The sequence below is a fragment of the Ascaphus truei genome, chromosome 11, assembly GCF_040206685.1.
Source record: "Ascaphus truei isolate aAscTru1 chromosome 11, aAscTru1.hap1, whole genome shotgun sequence".
Taxonomy (NCBI): Eukaryota; Metazoa; Chordata; class Amphibia; order Anura; family Ascaphidae; genus Ascaphus; species Ascaphus truei.
The window spans coordinates 8,604,334-8,611,022 of NC_134493.1; positions in this window are offsets into that span (position 1 = coordinate 8,604,334).

The following is a 6,689-nucleotide window of genomic DNA, read 5'->3' on the forward strand; positions in this document are numbered from 1 at the left end:
TGCCAGGGTAATGGGAAATCTAGCTGGCTCACTTATTGCCTTCCCTCCCCGGTTCTCACTGGCCCACTCAAACGTCTCCCAGGCAATCCTACCCTAGAGCTGGGTGCTAACGGGGCTAGCCCCTCTCCCTGAAGCTGTGCCCCAATTACCGGAGTAGAACTCAGGGTTGCTGGTGCAGATGCACCCGCCTTAGCTCCTGGCTGGTAGGTAACCCTGGGGTGGTCTAACTTTGACACAACCCCTGTAACCTCCAGCCCATAGCAAGGCTGCAACCGTGGGGCTCGTAACTGAGAGTCCCCTTGATGCTCCACCAGGGTTATGGGAAAGCCTAGCTGCCCTACAAGCTGCCCTTCCCTCCCCTCCTCTGGTAACCCTATCTCCTGCCACCCACCGGTCACTCCTACAGGGGAATAACAGGGTACTGTCATGGGAAAAAATAAGTCAGGGTCAGTCTGCGACTGGGTCTGGCTTACCTCGCTGGTCCCCGCAGAGACCGCCGCTCTCGTAGGTCCCGATTGCAGGGGGACTGGAGTGGCTTCCGCCGGCGTCATCTTGGCCGGGAAGCAACGGGCAACTGCCGCAACAGCTCCCGGGTTCGGCACAGGGAAAACGGTGCAGGACATGGGTCCCAGGTCCTCGTGGAGAAACTCGGCTCCATTCAAACAAGGTGAACCACCCTCCTCCAGCAACCGCAACCCCTGTCCCTCCCCCCACTCAGAAAGGGCTCCGGCACTTTGCCGGAATTGCAGCTCTTCCGCCGCTGCCGCTACAGGTGAGCTCCGGGTGACTGCTGCAACAGCACCCGGCTTCAGCACACGGTCGCCGGCGTAGATCATGGGGCTCCGGTCATCGCTGAGGATCGTTGACTCCACCAAACAATGTAAAACACCCACCTCCCGCACACCCCAACCCACCCCCAAATCAAATCTGCTCCGGCATCATGCCGGAATCGCGGCTTTTGCTCCGCTGCCGCCGCCTGCATCCCGCGTCCTGGGAGCTCTTCCACTGGCCAGACCATATCAGGTCGTGCCAGGGGTACCACAGTATCTTGCTGTAGCAAGCCGACCGCATGCCGCGCATCACTGCTGAGGGCCGGAAAATATGTGCTCCGGTCTCCGCTCCGCTTTTCTCCATCGGGATCAGATGGATGGCTGACGCTCTCCGCTGCAGCTGCCGATGCAGCCTGGCCAGCTTCTCCAGGGGACGTACCACGAAGGGTTGTCGCCCCGGCTGGGCGGGAGCCATTGGAGGATGCCGCTAAATGGGTCACCTTTTCCACAGCTCGTGAGCGCTGGCCCTGAGAGGCTTCTTCGGCCGACCACGCACGGTCCGGGCATTGGGCTTTGATGTGGCCCGCTTTGTTGCAATGGTAACACCACCGCTTCTGCCGGCACTCCTCCGCTGCTGGTGGATCACCCCCCGCAAGAGGCTGCAAGGTCGAAGACGGAGTTGTTGGAGTGCCGGGCTCGTTCTGGAGCTTCTCCGCCGTCGGTGGACTACCTCCCGCACGAGGCTGCTGAGTCCAGAGCGGAGTTGCTTGAGTGCCGGGCTCAGAGAGGGGTAAGCGGGTCGGGACATCGCCAGCTTCTGGAGCTCTTCTGCTCCACCTGGGACCACATCCCTCCCCACGCAGACATCAGTGATAGCTCTTCCAGGGAAAATGGACTGGCTGCCGCAATGGCCGATACCTCTCCTGCTGCAAGATTCTCGTGGTCTCCGAGATCACCCGCTCCCTCCGCAAGTCTCTGCCGTCCCGGATCTGGGTCCAATCCCTGCTCTCCGGGCGGTGTGGTGGTTACAGCGGCTGCAGCTGTGTTTCTTTGCTCAGCCTGCCGGGTTTCGTGCTCACCGATCGCAGACTCTCTCTCAGCTCTACCGGCTGCAGGTTCCCTCTCGGACTTGATACATTCCTCCGGTCTCGGTGCCCGGCTCCAGTCACACAGATGGCCGGCACTTGTGTTCTGGATGCAATGCTTCTCACAAGTAGGGGAACAGTGAGGTGGTGCCATATCTTGTGTTATATGTTGTACATTGTGTGTCCAAAATCTTTAGCCTAAGGAACTCGCAATTCACCCGAGTTCCAACTGTATTACAGAGTCCCGCAGTAAACTGTAATACAGGTTCAATTCTATCCCGCCGCTGCCACCAGTTTATTTCAAGCCTGTCACGGTAACTTGTGATAGGAATAATATACACCAAAATCTCTGGGTTGAATTGAACATGACTTAGATATAATAAATATGGTGTATTCCTTAAAGAAGGTGAACACACAAGATATACAAATAACAGACAAGAAATAGCACTTACTTAAAGGTTGAACAATGAAGCCATCAGGTTACAGGCTTGGCCATTCATTCAGCAATTCAGGTTCAGATGAGGACATCACGAAAAGACACGAAAGACACTGAGTATAGAGCTTATACTCGTTTATATGGAGTTCCACTCCTATACTCTGCGATTGAGTGCAAGTCATTGGAGAACAATTATCTGCACCCAATCCCTCCTTGCCACCTCACCTGAGGGGCACAGTATTACTTGCCCACTGGGCGGATATTATTCTAATCAGGGGCTTATTTCCCTAGCCCCCCTCCCACAAGACTGGTGTCTTCAAGTCTGGTTTGGACAGGAAAGCCTTTGTCCCAAGGTGTGAAACACAACACTTATCATAAAGTACCCATGTCCTGCCTTCCTTTGTGATAGCATACACAAGCAGGGTGGGGGAGCCTTTGATCAGGGGTTTATTGTAGACCACTTGTCTCCCCCCCTGAGCATTAACATAACATATGGGCTATGAGTTTTTATACCAGACCCAAAATACAATTCATTCTTTAATATCTTCACATATTAAAATAATGCGTTCTGTGTGTCTGAGCGGGCTGAAATTTGCCAGGTCCTCATGCTGGAAGACCTTTGCAATAGTGGCCAAGTTTCAGCCTTCCACGACCCACAGAACCGGAGATACAAAAAACAAGTTAAAATCCCCTATTAACTTTAATGCAGGATTCTCTGCTACAGCTAAAAGAAATCTCTGCTTTTCACTCTCCCATTGAAATCAATGGGCTCCGCCACTATAGGCTTTCAATGGAGCAACTCCGCCATTGAAGTCAATGGTAAAATTATAATTTACACATTTGCCCATACTCCGTCTGGTTGATCGGAGAGGGCTGGAAATGGCCATGCAGTCATGCCAGAACAGTGACCACATGCAACCAAAATCACAGCCCTCTGGTCCTCACAGAAACGGAGGTATGGGCTTACCCATTTTACACTTTCGGACTTAGCCGTTTTAAAGCCACGCGGCTTTCCTCCATTAGAATTAATATGGCCGGCGCCACCATAGGAAATGCATGGGGCCAGCGCCGCCGTAGGATTCCATGGGACCTCCGCTCCGCCATTAGAGTTAATGGCGTGACCGTCATGGCGAGCACGACCCTTTACGGGGGTCCCTCATTCCCGGACCCGGTGGTGGTTGAGTGTGAGTGTTCCTAGGGTATAGGGGCAAAAAGAATTTTATTTCTGGGTGACCTAGAACCTAAGTTTCCCACGCCAATTGTATTTGAACTTGACCGGGGAGTGATCAAAGCTCTTTTTCAGACATTGTGTCCGCTTCTGCGGTCTGCGGTTTGGATGGCTGCCAACCCGTTCCTGGAGGTCGGCGTCGAGGAATCCCCATTGAAATGAATGGCTCCATTGACTTACAATGGGGAAACGCCACTCCTCTCAGGCGCCATCTGCAGGTCTTCTACGGAAACGGGCCCAAATCGCCGGAATCTCCATAGGGTTGTATTGAGCCCCAACGGCGACCTATGGAGAAACTGCAAAATGGAGCCTGCAAAGGCGGGAAACTGAAACAAAGGGCTATAATCACTCCTTAACTATTAACCCTTTCCCTCCCGCATCAATCCCAGTGTATGTATTGGTGCAGACACTGGAATGGGAACAATACACATTTACAGGGGAATATATATTTGGATACTGAGCAGGGTAAAAACACCTTACTGGACCGCAGTCCATTTAACCCCTTGCTACCCACGTGAGAGCAAGGGGTGGCCAAATGGGGTGTAACCCCTGTAATATCGGGACAACCCCCTCTCCCATGACACTACATCAGCTGGCCGCAATGTTGATCTGCAGCCCGTCGTGCGCATGCGTGGTGACGTAATGACGCTCCCTGATGCATTTCGTCACATAACTGCGACTTTCTCAAAGGGTTGCTAGTTGGTTGTGTGCTGACTGTACAGTATATTTAAGTCCACAGAGTTGCTAGTTCCTGCCATATGATTGGTTAAAAATCGTGACTTGTTACCCTATCAGCTCTTCAAACAGGTGCTGGATGGGCTAATACTAGCAATTAATCTGGGACTAGAACACATGAGACTAATTGCCAACGAAACTAAACAAATGAATGAATTACAAATGGATCGGGTATAACAACAATAAAAAATATATAGACATAACTAACTAGTATTAAGGAAGGGAAACAAAACAATGAATACTAAAAGTGACCACCATTACATTGGTCACCATAGAGCAATGCATAACCTGTAAACATCTGGTTACCCAAACTCAGTTCAGCTCACATAGTAGGGACACCATCCATCATGTTAAGAGTCATATTAACTGTGTCAGTTCCTTTATAGTCTACTTCAGTGGTTCCCAAACTTTTTCGGTTCAAGGCTCCCCAAAGCAATCAGAATTTTTTCAAGGCTCCCCAAGGCGATCAGATTTTTTCCGCGGCGCCGAAAGTAAAAACAAAGGTGTATATACATACCTAACAGTTGCAGTGCGCAGTTGGTGTCTCTCTCAGACACTCACACACTCTCACTCTCTCACTCTCTCTCTGACCTCACTCTCTCTCTCAGACCTCACTCTCTCTCTCAGAACTCACTCTCTCTCTCTCTCAGACCTCACTTTCTCTCTCTCTCTCTCTCTATCTCTCTCTCAGACCTCACTCTCTCTCTCTCTCTCTCTCTCTCTCTCTCTCTCTCAGACCTCACTCTCTCTCTCTCAGACCTCTCTCTCAGACCTCTCACTCAGACCTCTCTCTCAGACCTCTCTCTCAGAGCTCTCTCTCAGACCTCTCTCTCTTTCTCTCAGACCCCTCTCTCAGACCTCTCTCTCAGACCTCTCTCTCAGACCTCTCCCTCAGACAAAACGAAAAGAAAAACAGCGCAAAAAGACCTCATAGTGTAGTATATTAAAAGATATTATTTTATAACAAAGGTGAGTATTGCACGTGCATCAAGATAAAAAATACACAGCATGACATGTTAGGGACATGTTACCACTCGGCGAGACAGCAACACAGGAACACGGTGTGCAGGCTTGGGTTTCCTTCCTCTGGTAGCAGGGACCCAGGATCGAAGAGACCAGCTCGAAATCGAAATCCCTTCCCTCACACTGGGGATGCCACTGCCGTCGTTACAGAGGAGGTGATTCTCCTAGCCGGTTCCGGGTTAAACCACGTGTGCATATGACGTCATCAATTGGCGTCTCTCTACTGTCCGCGTCGTGCCGCGCTGGATAGTGAAACAAACCAGCGAGTGTCCCAAACACAGTCCAAAACTGCTCAATAGGGAAATGCCTCAATGGGTAAAGAAGATAAAGGGCGAGTGGTAACATGTCCCTAACATGTCATGCTGTGTATTTTTTATCTTGATGCACGTGCAATACTCACCTTTGTTATAAAATAATATCTTTTAATATACTACACTATGAGGTCTTTTTGTGCTGTTTTTCTTTTCGTTTTGTACTAGTTTGGAGTGCTGAGCCATCCCACAAGAACAGCGGCATAAACCTCATCCTAATCAGGTTGTTTTATTTCCCATAAGTGTTACTTTATCACAAATCACTATTAATACAATCTATGAGCGCAGACTACACTTTTGTATCACTCTCTCTCAGACCTCTCTCTCAGACCTCTCTCTCTCTCTCTGTCTCAGACCTCTCTCTCAGACCTCTCTCTCTCAGACCACTATCTCTCTCTCTCTTTCTCTCTCTCAGACCTCTCTCTCTCTCTCAGACCTATCTCTCTCAGACCTCTCTCTCAGACCTCTTTCTCTCTCAGACCTCTTTCTCTCTCAGACCTCTTTCTCTCTCAGACCTCTCTCTCAGACCTCTCTATCTCAGACCTCTCTCTCAGACCTGTCTCTCAGACCTCTCTCTCTCAGACCTCTCTCTCTCTCAGACCTCTCTCTCTCTCAGACCTCTCTCTCTCTCAGACCTCTCTCTCTCTCTCTCTCTCTCAGTTGTCTCTCTCTCTCTCAGACCTCTCTCTCTCTCTCTCTCTCTCTCTCTCTCTCTCTCAGACCCCTCTCTCTCAGACCTCTCTCTCAGACCTCTCTCCTCTCAGACCTCTCTCTCTCTCAGACCTCTCTCTCAGCCCTCTCTCTCTCTCTCTCTCTCAGCCCTCTCTCTCTCTCTCTCTCTCTCTCTCAGCCCTCTCTCTCTCAGACCTCTCTCTCTCTCTCTCTCTCTCTCTCTCTCTCTATCTCTCTCTCTCTCTCTCTCTCTCTCAGACCTCTCTCTCTCTCAGACCTCACTCTCTCTCTCAGACCTCACTCTCTCTCTCAGACCTCACTCTCTCTCTCAGACCTCAATCTCTCTCTCAGACCTAACTCTCTCTCTCAGACCTCTCTCTCTCTCTCTCTCTCTCTCTCTCTCAGACCTCACTCTCTCTCTCTCAGACC